The following is a 13734-nucleotide window of genomic DNA, read 5'->3' on the forward strand; positions in this document are numbered from 1 at the left end:
AAATCTTTGTGGGCATGTTTAAGCAGTACCAAATTTAGAGTTAACCACCATTGATTTAGTGGACCTGTGTGGCTAATACAGTCATCCTGATGATTCACAGTACTTTTTCCATTTAATAAAAGGAAGAAGGCATCTGAAAAGTTGTGATCAAACCCTCAGAACACAGCATGGAAACTCCTGCCTTGGTCTCTAGCGTGAGAAACACCATACTGAAGACAGAGATGGTTTTCTCGAGAACAGTGGTGTGAAACACAGGGCATTAGGGCAAACATTTAGTAAACACCTTGTGAGCCCAGGTGTGCCAGAGACACTCTCCTGTCTTCCACCTCAGTGCAGTAGAAATGAGATCTATGAATACATGAATGTACAATAAAACATGTTCCATGCTGTAAATGAAATATGCATTGGACACCCCAGCCACAGACAACACAGTGCCCTAACTGCTTCAAGTATTCTTTCAGCTGCTAGTTTCTTTGACTACTTTGTCACTAAATGTTCAAAACATGGTAACTGATGTTAACATTACCCTAAGAAGCCTAATTAGGAAGATAATTCACAGGGGCACCTGGGTGGCTCAGTCGGTTAAGGATCTACCTTCAGCTCAGGTCATGATCCTGGGGTCCTGGGATTGAGCCCTGCATCAAGCTCCCTACTCAGCAGGGAGCCTGCTTCCCCCTCTGCCTGCTGCTCCCCCTGTTTGTCGTTCTCTCTTTCTGTCAAATAAATACATAAAATCTTAAAAAAAAAAAAAAGATAATTCACACACACACAAAAAGTAAGAGATCATAAACATCAGGGTTTATTGTGTTGAATTATTTACACAACTCTATCCACCAGAAGTTTTTCACTTATAGAACAGCTGTAATACTTATGGCATGGTGAAGGATAAAAAGAAAAACGGAAAAGCCAGTATGAATAACTTTCCCCTCAAGCATACAGGAGCCCCTTCATGAAATAAAGGATAGCACTAGTCGAATGTAATCAATAGAAGTACAGAAAAAAGAATTCATGTGAATAATAAAGTTATGAGATGGCTCTTTTTAATAAGTCCAGCTTAAGTTTAGAAATAACATCTGGGGGGTGGGGGCTGGGTAGCTCAGTTGGTTGAGCATTCCGACTCAATTTCTGCTCCAATCGAGATCTCAGGGTTGTGAGATGGAGCCCGGAGTGGGAATCTGTGCTCAGCGGGGAGTCTGCTTGAGGTTCTCTCTCCCTCCTCCTCTGCCCCTCCCTCTAAAATCAATAAGTAAATTTCTACCAAAGAAATAACAACTAAAGTTTGGAGGAAAAGGTAATAATATTTTGGTTCAAGAATTCTGGAATCTCAGGGTAATGTAAATGCTTCAGGTTTCCAATCTTCACTTTTCTAAGCGTTCTTTCTTGCCCTACTCTTCCTAGTTTGTAGATCTGCCCTATCTCCCTGGTCGGCGAAGGGTATTAAACACACACCCACGTACAACTGGACGTCCTAGAACAAAAATACAACGGTGCGAAACAAACAAATGGTACAAAGTGAAAAGGAAGGAAAACGAAAAAAAGAAAAGAGGCAAGAGGGTATCACTGGACTAAAACATCCCCGCATTCGACACCCACTGACATCCAACACCCTCCTGCGCTGAACACCAAGAGGGGTGTTTGGTACAAGAGGCTGGAAGCTGCGATCCCAACTTTAGAAGCAGGAATTAAGTCGGCAGGAGAAACACTGCAGGTTCGATCACAGATGATGAAAATGCACCAACAGGTTGAGAAAAGGACAGAGAACTGAGAACTCGTAACACAGTTTGGGGGAAGGGAAACTGCACCATCAAAAGAGGTAAGGGAGAGAAATCAACGAAGATCTAAATCGGACCCATCCACCGCAGCATAGTCGTGAAGCTGAAATTGCACGAAATAAATAAGAACAGTCAGGACTCATGAATTATTTATGTCTCACTAAACTATAGGAAATGCATGATCTGGATTATATGAGCTTAATAAAGAGAACTGTTAAAGACCAAAGTATCGGAGGGGAAAAGCCCAGGACTGGGGAGCATAAAAACAAGATCTGGGACAGGATGGAAATGCACCCACACGATGGGCTAAATGAAAGCTAGAGATGCTCAATGGCAAAGTAAACAGCACTTGGGAAAGAGAGACGCCCGAGCCTGGGTAGTATGGGGAGAAGTCGCATCAAAGCTACTGTCTGTTACTAAGAAAACCTACTCTTCCCTCAGATAATCAGGACTACGCCACGTCAGCTACACTTAAGGCTATCGTGTGACCAAGGGCATTTCCGTCTTTAATAAATCAATAACTAAGAAAGTCTGTGGAAGCTTGAAGTTTTAAAAAACGTAAAAGAAAACAAGTTACCATCAATTCTTAATCTCACGGGGGTCATAATCCCCTATGAGAACCAGTGAAAGCTTTTGATCTTTGCCTCAGAAAAATGCACACAAATTTCGATGACGGCACCTTGTTCCTATTCATGCAATCAGCTCAGCAAATAAGCTAACCAGCCCAGGCTGCTAGTTTCTCAGCTTGCATGACCCTTACCCTACATAGAAAGAGGTAGAAAATACTGTTTTCTACTCTAGTGGCATCCAAAGAGGGGGGTGTGTGCACACAAGTGGGAGTTAAGGCCAATTACTGGTATGTGGGAAGAAAGGGTTAGGGCTTCTAAGTGGACTAACCTAGCAAAGCCAGAAGTGAAGATTTACGAGGTTTAATGTAGGGATCATTGTGTATCACACGGAAGCTGCCCTCCCCTGGTCAGAACGATGGATGCCTGTGCCTCACATAGGTAAGCAGCACACCCTGGGGAAGAAAGCGATTTCCCAAAGTAGGGGCTTGATGGTGGTGGCCTCACTGATTTTCAGCATGGCCCTACCACTAAAGGCTTATGTGGCCCATTTAAGCACTTTTGAAGTATACTTTCCTGTTAGTCAACCCTCACAAGGTGGGGAAGGGACATAAATGTTCTGGCAAAAAAAAAACGAGAATCACTGGAAAACGAATGAGGGCCCATGTTAACATCAAGAAAGTGGAAACTCAAATACTCTCCTAGTGCAAATTTTGCTTGCCATGAGTTTAAAAAAGATGAAAAGTAGATCTGATCTGGAAAAAAGAAACAGATTTATCAAGAAAGCTCTTTAGGAGGTACCTGGGTGGTTCTGTTGGTTAACTATCTGCTTTTGGCTCAGGTCAGGATCTCAGGGTTATGAGATCAAGCCCCTCAACAGGCTCCACTCCGGGCATGAGCCTGCTTGAGATTCTCTCTCCCTTGAGATGCCTGGGTGGCTCAGTTGGTTAAGCAACTGCCTTCAGCTCAGGTCATGGTCCCAGCGTCCTGGGATCGAGTCCCACATCAAGCTCCTTGCTTGGCAGGGAGCCTGCTTCTCCCTTCTCCTCTGTCTGCCATTCTGTCTGCCTGTGCTAGGTCATACTCACTCTCTTTCTCTCTGACAAAACAAAAAAGAGATCCTCTCTCCCTCTTCCTCTGCCCACCTCTAAAAATGGTCACCTTTTTCATAGTAGATATGATTCTACTTACAATATACAGATACACATTCAGAGATGGTGGATGTTCTTTTAGTTGATCGGGTAAATTATCAAAAATCTTTGGAACAACTTCTCTAGTCTTGGAGCTTCTCAGAGCTCCAACCACACCTCAGTGGCTGTTCTTCTGTTGTCCCTGCTGCCATTATAAACTCCTTAGCTTGGGGGGAGTTGGGGTTTGTTCCCCTAGCTCCTGACAGACATCACTGCTTGGGGATTTCATATCGATGCAGTGGTGATAGAACGGGATGGTTTTCCTAATCCACAACTCTCTTATTCGTCCTAGAGGATGACACAGCAGAAGCAGGGGAACCACTTCCCCAATCGATGCTTTCTCTATCCTTAGCACAGGGACCAATAAGTACCACCAGCCTTCCTGGAACCCACATCTGGGGAGTCTGTTTCATCTGGTCCCACCTTCCCCCCCAACAATGTCATCTTTTCCTCCCAAATTTAAGAGTGTACATAATTTCAAAAGAACAGTAACAAACCTCACCCCTGATTTTCATTCCTTAGAGGAAATTTCTTTCATGTTTCTCTTCAGTTATTTATTTTAATATTTCTCAATAACGTTACCCTACTATTTATTACTCTTTTAGATATTATCAATTTATATCCTCCTATGGAAAAGATGATTTTAGCTCCTACATCTGCTCCCCACCAGCAAACATACATTCACCTCTCCATTGTCCCAATAAAATTTTAATAAAACTTTTAGATAAATTAATATTCAAAATTTACAAAGTGAATATGCAAATACTTTTCATAGTTGAGCCAGTAGTACACTGTGATTTTATAAATATAAATATAAATTATATTCATATATTATATATAGATGTAAATTATATATATGTATATGTATACATATATATATTTCTTTTTTTTTTAAGTAGGCTCCATGCCCAACATGGGGCTTGAACTAACAACCCTGAGATTAAGGGTGGCATGCTCTACTGACTGAGCCAACCAGGCAACCCCCACCCTATTTTTTATTCTTTCTTGTAAAAAGAAGATTTTGGTGTTTAATTGCCTTTTTCCCCATTTGCTCAGTTTTCAGCATACCGACAAGGGCTTATCACTAAACTGGCTGAATTGCCAGCTCCCTTCAATATAGTCAAACAAGTGGGGCAACTTGTCAATTTGTTTCAACTCATCATTCTGCATACATCCTCTTGCTCCAACCTATACACTGGTTGCTCCTAATCCCTATTAAGAGCCATCCATTTGGGAATTCCCTTCACCTTCTTCCCAAATTGGATTCCGCATTTCCAGGACTTCCTTTATTCCCTCATTTTTATGGCGAGTATCCATCCATCCCTGCCTGTGAAAGGAAGCCTGGAAGGTAAAGTTTGAGCCTTCCCTTGATAGACATTGCTAACTGCCTGCCCTGTATCCATTCCTCCCTTCTTCCTGATTTTGTTGAGATTTTGTTGAGAGTAAGGAATATATTCACACCCAAGAATAGGGTCATTCAATAGAAGAGCTAGGCAAAAACACAAAACCCCTGTTTACCAACTCAGCCACACACAGAGTCACCTGGGGGCACTTGAGAACCACGGAAGCCCAGCTTCCACCCCCAGAGATTCTGGCCTCATTGGTGGGGGTGCAGCCTGGGCATCTGGGTAGGGGGAGCTCTTAAAAACTCCCCAGGTTAATCTACTGTGCACCCAGTTTGAAATCCTTTACCTGAGAGATTACAGTTTCTGTCTCATTATTTTATGAATAAGACAACTAAGGTTCCCTAACATTGCGATCCGCCCCAAAGAATGCAAGTTGCTGACCCCAACAGTATTCCTTCCTGATCCCAGAATTAAATATTTCTTAAGGAATCATGGCCTGTAGGATGGTAAAGAATGAAGAAAAAAAGTGTTATGTGCAAATAAACTAGTATTTCAAATACACTTTCTCCCATTTCGATATGTGCGGAATTTAGCTGACAATAGAATCCTAGTCTCTAAGATCAGGAGACTTCTATATGGTCATGTTATCAAAATGAGAAAGAAAAAACAGGTGAAGCCATCTGATGGGACAAATCCAACATTTACTTTGCTCAGGGTCTCTGCGGGCTTCTGACTGTCTAGAACATTCCATCTGTTCGGCCCCGTTGGAACTGCTTGAGGTGCACCCTTCCCTGCTGCGGGCTCCAGTTGCCACTCCTCAAGCGGCAGCGTAAGGGCTCGGCAGCATTGACACAGCTGACCACGACATGCCCTGGGACCACCTCTTCTCTCTGCTTCTAGGTCACCCCACTGCCCTGGTTTTTCTGCCTACCTCACTGGGCATTTCCCAGTCTCCTTCGCTGGCTCCTCTCCCATATGAATGGGAGCGCCTCAGGACATGTCCCAGGGTACTTAACATCCCCTGCCCTGTCCTCCCTTCTAGAAGACTTTGCCCTGTCCTGTGGCTTTAAATACGACCCCCGTGATGTGGACTCTTCACATTTGCCACTCCTGCAAGTCTCTCTCTCGAACAGACTCCCTTATCCAACCTCTTCCTTGATACTCCACCCACCTGTCTAAGAGACATCTCAATCAACTCCCCACCCCTTTCTCCACCCATCTGCTCCCTGCAGCTATTCAGAGGTTTCAGCGGTAATCACTTCCCCTATTAGTGGAGGTTACCCCCTCCTTGGCTATGCAGTAGAAGCACCTGGGGACTTTTAAAAACCGTTTCAGTGCCTGGCTTCCAGCTCCTAGACATTCTGATTTAATTGCGGTCCAGTTATGAGCTGAACATCAAGATTTCTGTTAAGATTTTCGGGTGATTCTAGTGGGCAGTAAAGTGTAGGAACTTGTGCTCCAGAGCCCTACGATGGGTCCTCCTTTTCATCCATCCTCACATCCAATTGATCAAGTCTTCCTTCAAAGCACGTCATGGATTAGTCTCCATCTCTCTCTCTATCTGATGTCCACGCCCTGTCACTTCTCACTTGACAACTTAACAGCCTTTCGCTGTCCTACAGGTTAGTCAGAGGGGTAATGTTAAAAGCCCAAGTCAGATATCATTCCCTGCTGAAAACTCTGTAGTGGCATTCCCCAGCTCTCAAACTAAAATCCAAGCCCCCCCGCCCCAACCTCCCGCCACATCATTGCCTAAAAGTCTCCTGCCCCCCTCCTTCCCACACCCACCCTTCCTCTTCCTCACTACCCCACTGGCCTCCTTCCTGGCCCTGGAACATCCTGATCTGGACATACACATCTGCTGCTTCACCTGTCCTCCTCTCTGCCCAGCTCTCTGCATGCCTGGCTCCCCACTGCCTCTCCCATCACTGAATTTCCTTTATAACTAAGATCACATTCTTCATTGGTCTTCCCTACAAGAGAACTGCATGAAGGCCTGGTCTTGCTAGTCACTATATCCCCTAGCATACAGCAGAGCACCTAATGCATAAGAGGTGTTCAATGAATACTTGTTTTGGGAAGAAATGGGTCAATGAAGGAGACAACAATACTGACAACATGAACATTTCCTTGGCCAGCACCTGATAAAGTGAACTAATAATAATGCCAGCCACAGAAACAAATATAATAAAAGCAATACAATAACAAGAATGCAAAGTCTAAAACACGGGTAGGAAAATTTGAATTAAAAATATACTGAAAAGGTTTACTTAGCCAAGATACATTAGAGAGTTTTAGGTAATTGAGGTGCTTGGTTTGCTGATAGAAACCCGATTTTTGTTTCATTTAATATTCCTAAAGTCTTTCCAAAGAATGAATGATTCCATGAGTTATCACGAAAACTCACAATCCATCGGGGAGAGAGAAAAGGAGTGTCCTCCTTGAAATTAAATGCAAAAGTAAAACTTAGATACATTTAAGCAAATAAAATTGGTTGGAGCATATGACAGACATTTTTAAAATAGGATTTGACATGGCCTTTTTTTTTTTTATTTTTTTTATTTGACAGAGATCACAAGTAGGCAGAGAGACAGGCAGAGAGAGAGGAGGAAGCAGGCTCTCCACTGAGCAGAGAACCCGATGTGGGGCTCGATCCCAGGACCCTGGGATCATGACCTGAGCCGAAGGCAGAGGCTTTAACCCACTGAGCCACCCAGGCGCCCCATGACATGGCCTTTCTAAAGATGATGAAATTTACAAGCCAATGAAGAAGACTGACAGATCTTTACACAAACATCTATGATTTCAAGAAGTTAAAAGAATGCGGGAAAGGTCTGCAATATATTTGAACAGGCAGAAAAGCTTATGACCTGTTATCTGTAGAGAGCTCTCAGCTACGAGTAAGAAAAAGACAACCCAGTGTAATCACAGGCCGAGGATCTGAACAGTCAGTGAACATTTAACAACAACAAAAATGGGGCTCCTGGGTGGCTCAGTGGGCTAAAGCCTCTGACTTCGGCTCAGGTCATGATCCCAGGGTCCTGGGATGGAGCCCCGCATCGGACTCTCTGCTCAGTGGGGAGCCTGCTTCCACCTCTCTCTCTGCCTGCCTCTCTGCCTACTTGTGATCTCTGTCAAATAAATAAATAAAATCTTTAAAAAACAACAACAACAAATATGGACTAACAGAGAAATTGGTGAAAATCTGAAGTTTTATTTATCATAATGAGAACAAAACTCTATTGATGGAAATGTAAATTTCCCAAGGGCACTTGGGACAGTAACTGGGATCTATGAATCAAACTTCTATGGATTTATGCCACAAATGTGGCATAACAAAAAACAAGATAAGGTTTTCAAAGGAGGTGTGAGTTTTTCAGAACAAGCACCAGTCAGAATGATGGCTACAAAAATGTTCAATGTAACCCTACTGACAACTTTATATTGGCCTAAAGATGTCTATGCATATTGTTAATTTTTTTAAGTTACAAAACAAATATATTGAGGTTCTATCTTTCCAAAAATGTTGACATTTATATCTGTAATTAGACATCTTAAAAGTCTAGAAGTGCATAAACCAGGAAAAAAAAGTCTTGGTAATCTGGTGAAGTCGTGTTATATGTAATCTTAATTTTCTTCTTTAAATTTTCCACATTTTCTTGATTTTTGGTGACTGATATACAGATTCTTGAGTTACCATTATGAGTTAAAATAACCTATGTCAAAGAGGATCTAATAATACATGTAATCCAGTATTTCCCCGCCCAACATTCATGGGGGAGAGAGAAAGTGGGGAAGTCATGCAGAGGCTGAACTGCGGCATTTCGGTGTTTCTGGGGGTGGGGGCATCACAGGGCAATCTGGCAGATGGAAGACTTTAGAAAAATCCCAACAAACCACATTGGGTTTTTTCTTCTACTCCAATTCTTTTGTTTGTTTGTTTAAGATTTTATTTATTTATTTGACAGGCAGAGATCACAAGTAGGCAGAGAGGCAGGCAGAGAGAGAAGGAAGCAGGCTTCCCGCTGAGCAGAGAGCCTGATGTGGGACTCGATCCCACAACCCTGAGATCATGACCTGAGCCAAAGGCAGAGGCTTTAACCCACTGAGCCACCCAGGCGCCCATCTCTTGCAATGAACTGATTTTGTCATGATTTGAAGAGTTGCTGAGAGAGAGACAGAGAGAGGAAGGGAGAGGGAGGGAACGAATGGGAAGGAGAAATAGAGAGAGAAAGAGAAAGAGAGTGATCCAGACAGCTGAGGCTCTGGGGTAGTTAGGCCCTAACTAAAGGAAGTCAAGGAGGGGGAAAAAAAAAAAAAGGAAAAGGAAAGAAGGTCAAAGAAAGAAACCTTGGTTACCCTCTAAGCATAGCTCTCAGAACATAAATGAGGTGCCCATTCTCATCCTGAGAAGCACTGGGAAGGAAGACTGAAGGGCTTTTCATTTTCCACTAGAGCTACTCATTAAGAATGTGCATGCTAGGGCGCCTGGGTGGCTCAGTGGGTTAAGCCGCTGCCTTCGGGTCATGATCTCAGGGTCCTGGAATCGAGTCCCGCATCGGGCTCTCTGCTCAGCGGGGAGACTGCTTCCTCCTCTCTCTCTCTCTGCTTGCCTCTCTGCCTACTTGTGATCTCCCTCTGTCAAATAAATAAATAAAATCTTAAATAAAAAAAAAAAAAAGAATGTGCATGCTACAACTTTCAGGAATTTCCCTAGACATGACCAACCATGTCACCAAGTTCCTATAAAATCATCTCCCATCACCACTCTGCTGCCTCTGAGCAGCAGAAAAGCAGAACTAGTCTGCCGCATTTTAAAAGTGCTTCTTCTGTACAAGTCACACCCCTTTTGAAAACACATCCTGACCAATCAGCTCTCTAGGGCAGAGATAAGTAAAGCAAAACTCATTTCTCAGCAATACAGGATTCCCAAAGCACTTAAAGCTGGAGAAGATGGGGTGCTTGGGTGGCTCAGTCAGTTAAGCCTCGGACTCTTGATCTCTGCTCAAGTCATGATCTCAGGGTCCTGAGATCAAGCCCCACGTAGGCTCTGCGCTGGGCACGGAGCCAGCCTAAGGGGGAAAAAAAAAAGCTGGAAGCTTGAGAAAATGACTGGAATTATGACATTCCTTATATTTTTCTTTCTCTAACATATCAATAAGTGCCCAATTTAACAGGGTCATGCTGATGCCTATCCCTAAGGAGAAGTAAAATTAAAAGCCACAAAGCCATAATTAATCATTTTCTCCTCAAACCACTAAATGAGTTTACCTTATTTTTAGACAAGCCCACCTCCGTGTCGGTTGGGGAATCCCTAGATTCACCCTATCTCTAACAATTCCCTCCAGTCACCATAGGTGGCATGATTTTTTTAAGCCCACCACTTAAATTATGGGTGTCCTGGAATTATAACAAGGACAGTATTTCCGAACCTTTAGCTTCACTAGTCACCAATTATTGCCTGACAGATGCTTTACGCTGAAATACCAGATGTATTCAAGGGGAGATCACCTTCAAAGGAGAAGAAAGGAAGCCATCTCCCAACAGAGGGGACAGGAATATTGGCATCCCTCCCACCCCCAAAGCTGTCTTGTCACCCAGGGACTTGGGGGGAGGGAGAGGGAAGGCAGCAGAGACGCAAGATCAAAACAGAGTAGAAAGCTCAGCTAGGGGTAGGCTAAGGAAAATGGGATGAACCCCCCCATCCCAGATGATTGCCAAAGCAAATCAACCAACCAATCAACACTTGGCATTAAACATCTGCCCCTGAGAAGAATATTGCAGTCTGAGTAAAAAGAATGAAGTCTGGAAATAAAATTTCTTTTCTCTATGAATCTCACAACATGTGATGTCAGAGCTCCCCGAAGGGAGCTCTCACTCTTCAGAAATGACACAGGGAACCTAGAACAGCCCAGCCTCAGGGAAGATCCCACTTCTAACTTTCTGGCCAAAAGGGTTTCTTTCAGCTACTGATTTTACTTGTAAGTTGTAGCCACAAGAAGCCACCTGTTTTCCCACTAAGCTTTGAGGTTTGTCTTATCCTGGGTTTCACTTCACTGACAGAGAACGAGCCTGAAGAGCTCAGTTTATGAATATAATCATTCCTGACTTTCAGTTCTCTATTCTCTGCCACTCTGTTCGAAATTTGTCTCTCTACATTTCCTCCTTGCTTCATTAGAAAACATTTTATATTTATTATTCTATTGTTTAAAACACCACTTTTGATGCTCCTCCTTGCAAGAAAAGAACATGGCCTCCTCAAATACTTCATCAAGATTTACCGATTTTTTCTTAAGATTTTATTTATTTATTTGATAGACAGAGATCACAAGTAGGCAGAGAGGCAGGCAGAGAGAGAGGAGGAGGAAGCAGGCTCCCTGCTGAGCAGAGAGCCCGATGCGGGACTCGATCCCAGGACCCTGAGATCATGACCCGAAGGCAGCGGCTTAACCCTCTGAGCCACCCAGGCCACCCCAAGATTTACCGATTTTTAAGGGCAGGAAATTAAATCAAATTGGCACCATTATGTTGGCCTCCGCATGGGAACAGTAAGGCAAAGAATGGAACATGGGTGTTTAAAATGGGTCCAGGCCACAGAACCTGGTTTAGGGGAGGTTTGCCTGAGAAGGCTGAGTTTACAGTCATGGGAGTTTGACTCAAAGTATGAAGAGGAAGATGAGCTAGAATCTTGAGACTGCTGACTCAAAAGGAAGAAGCTGCCGGATTCCCCCACACTTGGGCTATTTGGTTAGCACATCACAGAGATGTTGAGCAGTTCCTGAAAGTGTGAAGCCCACATCCCACCTCTGCAGAGAACAAGGTAGCTGGTCCCTTCAACAGAAAACATCAGAATTCCTATCCTGATGTTCTAGAGAACTTCTCCACCTGTCTCTTAATGACCCCTTCTTCCATTCTCAGTTTACAATGATACAATCCAATTTCCCACTGGCACCGCACAACCAGACATACACACACATATATTTCAAATCTGAATCCCTTCGAAAGCTGTTTGTGGGTAGAGCCGAGTACGTGTTCCACACTGTAAGAATGGGAACCTCTGGTAGGGAAGGAAAAAAAGAAACAAGATGGGATTGGGAGGGAGACAAACCGTAAGAGATTCTTAATCTCACAAAACAAACTGAGCATTGGGGGGTAGGGAGTGGGTGGTTGGGTTATGGACATTGGGGAGGGTATGTGTTATGGTGAGTGCTGTGAAGTGTGTCAGCCTGAGAATTCACAGACCTGTACTGGGCGGGGGGCAAATAATACATTATTTGTTAATTAAGAAAAAAAAAAAAGAGTGGGAGCCTCTGGAGATACTCTCTGGAGTGGATGCAAATGGTTAACTCCTGGAGGAAATAGGCTGAGAAAAATACTGGCATAAAGATTTTAAAAAGAGAAAGCCTATAGACCACACCCACCATAAACACCAGCCTGTTTACCAGCCCAAGCCGAACACCATAAATAAAGCCAGAGTCCATTTGCTCCCCCTTTCAGAACAGGGGTTTAGAGCTACAGCAGATGGAAGAAATGTATAATTTCTGCCCATCAGCCCCATTAAAAATAGACACCTAGCATTAAAAGAGATGGTTGTTTTTGGTGTAACATTGACCAGTATCCAGTTGTCAAAAAAGTTGTATCAAAGTTATGTCTTCTCATTCAAAACTGACCTTGTAAAATTTGTCTCCCTACTTTTCCTCCTTGCTTCATTAGGAGATTTTATATTTATTATTCTGTTGTTAAAAACACCACTTTCGATATGCCCCTCCTTGCGAGAAAAGAACACGGACTCCTCAAATACTTCATCAGGATATACCGATGTTTAAGGGCAGGAAATTAAATCATACTGGCACCATTATGTTGACCTCCGCGTGGGAACAGTCAGGCGAAGAGTGGAACATGGGTTCCACATACACTAGAAAAGTATATGCCACCCTTGTTTGGAACTACTTACCTGGACCGCCAGCAGAGATCAAGTGAGTGCTTCTCCTGAATTCTGGCTTTCCTTGCTAGCATTGAGTCCGTGTATAATAACACTGAGAACGCCACGCAGGAAAAGCAGGAGAGTCTCTACATTATTTTAAGAAAATTTAACGGCCCACTTCTATATTTGTTTTGTGAGCAGAGGCGGGGGAGCCAAGGCCTGTTTGTACTCACCCCCCCTCCCCCACCCCACCCCACCCCCACCCCGGGGCTCAGCTGCGCAGTTGGGTGGTTGCAGCTCTGACCACGGAGGTGGGGCCCCTTGGCAGCATCACCCAGCTGAACTGTACGCCTTTTCATAAAAGCAGAGGAATGGGGGTTAGCCGCACTGTAACCCTCCCACCTGAGGAAAAGGCCTGTTTGTTCCGGAAGGCAAAGCCCAGCCTTATTTAACCAACTGCAAGCAGTGAATGTAAGCACTCCCAAGGCCCCAAGTAAGCTCAGTTTAGAACAGTAAAGGCATCCACTTGAGGAGAGTTCCTCCAGAATCTGACATCCTGAAAGACACAGCTCAGGCGCCTCACCTGATCGTTAGCCTGAAAACACCTGATCCTGTCTCGGGCTTCCCGGCCCCGGGAAAACGATAAGGCTGCGGGGCCAGTGCCTCCGCCTTCCAAACTTTCCACAGCTTTCGTTCGGGGTTCCGAGCAAGAAAACCCGCTCAGTGCACACGCATCTCGGCCTTCCCGGGCACGCCTCCTCCAAAGTCCGAGACCTTCCAGGAGGGCTCCCGTCTCTTACCCTTCCTGCAGCCGCCGGCGCGCGCAGACCCGGGCCGGGGGGGTGGGGGGGGGTGAGGACGGCGGCCGCCGCGGGGACGACGCCGGCGGCGGGACCGCAGGGCTCAAAAGTGCGCGCCGGGAGCCCAGGGCGCGTG

The 13734-nt window shown here is 44.5% G+C and overlaps 1 protein-coding gene across 1 annotated transcript in view; it reads right to left on the bottom strand.

The window, feature by feature from the left end:
- Positions 1–13517, bottom strand: part of MCOLN2 (mucolipin TRP cation channel 2) — a 54245-nt gene extending 40728 nt beyond the window's left edge. The window contains exon 1 of the mRNA XM_059135703.1: positions 13382–13517. The gene's annotated coding sequence lies outside the window, so the exon portion shown is untranslated. The remainder of the gene's footprint in view (positions 1–13381) is intronic.
- Between the last annotated feature and the right edge of the window lie 217 nt (positions 13518–13734).

The sequence above is a fragment of the Mustela lutreola genome, chromosome 10 (assembly GCF_030435805.1).
Source record: "Mustela lutreola isolate mMusLut2 chromosome 10, mMusLut2.pri, whole genome shotgun sequence".
Lineage (NCBI taxonomy): Eukaryota > Metazoa > Chordata > Mammalia > Carnivora > Mustelidae > Mustela > Mustela lutreola.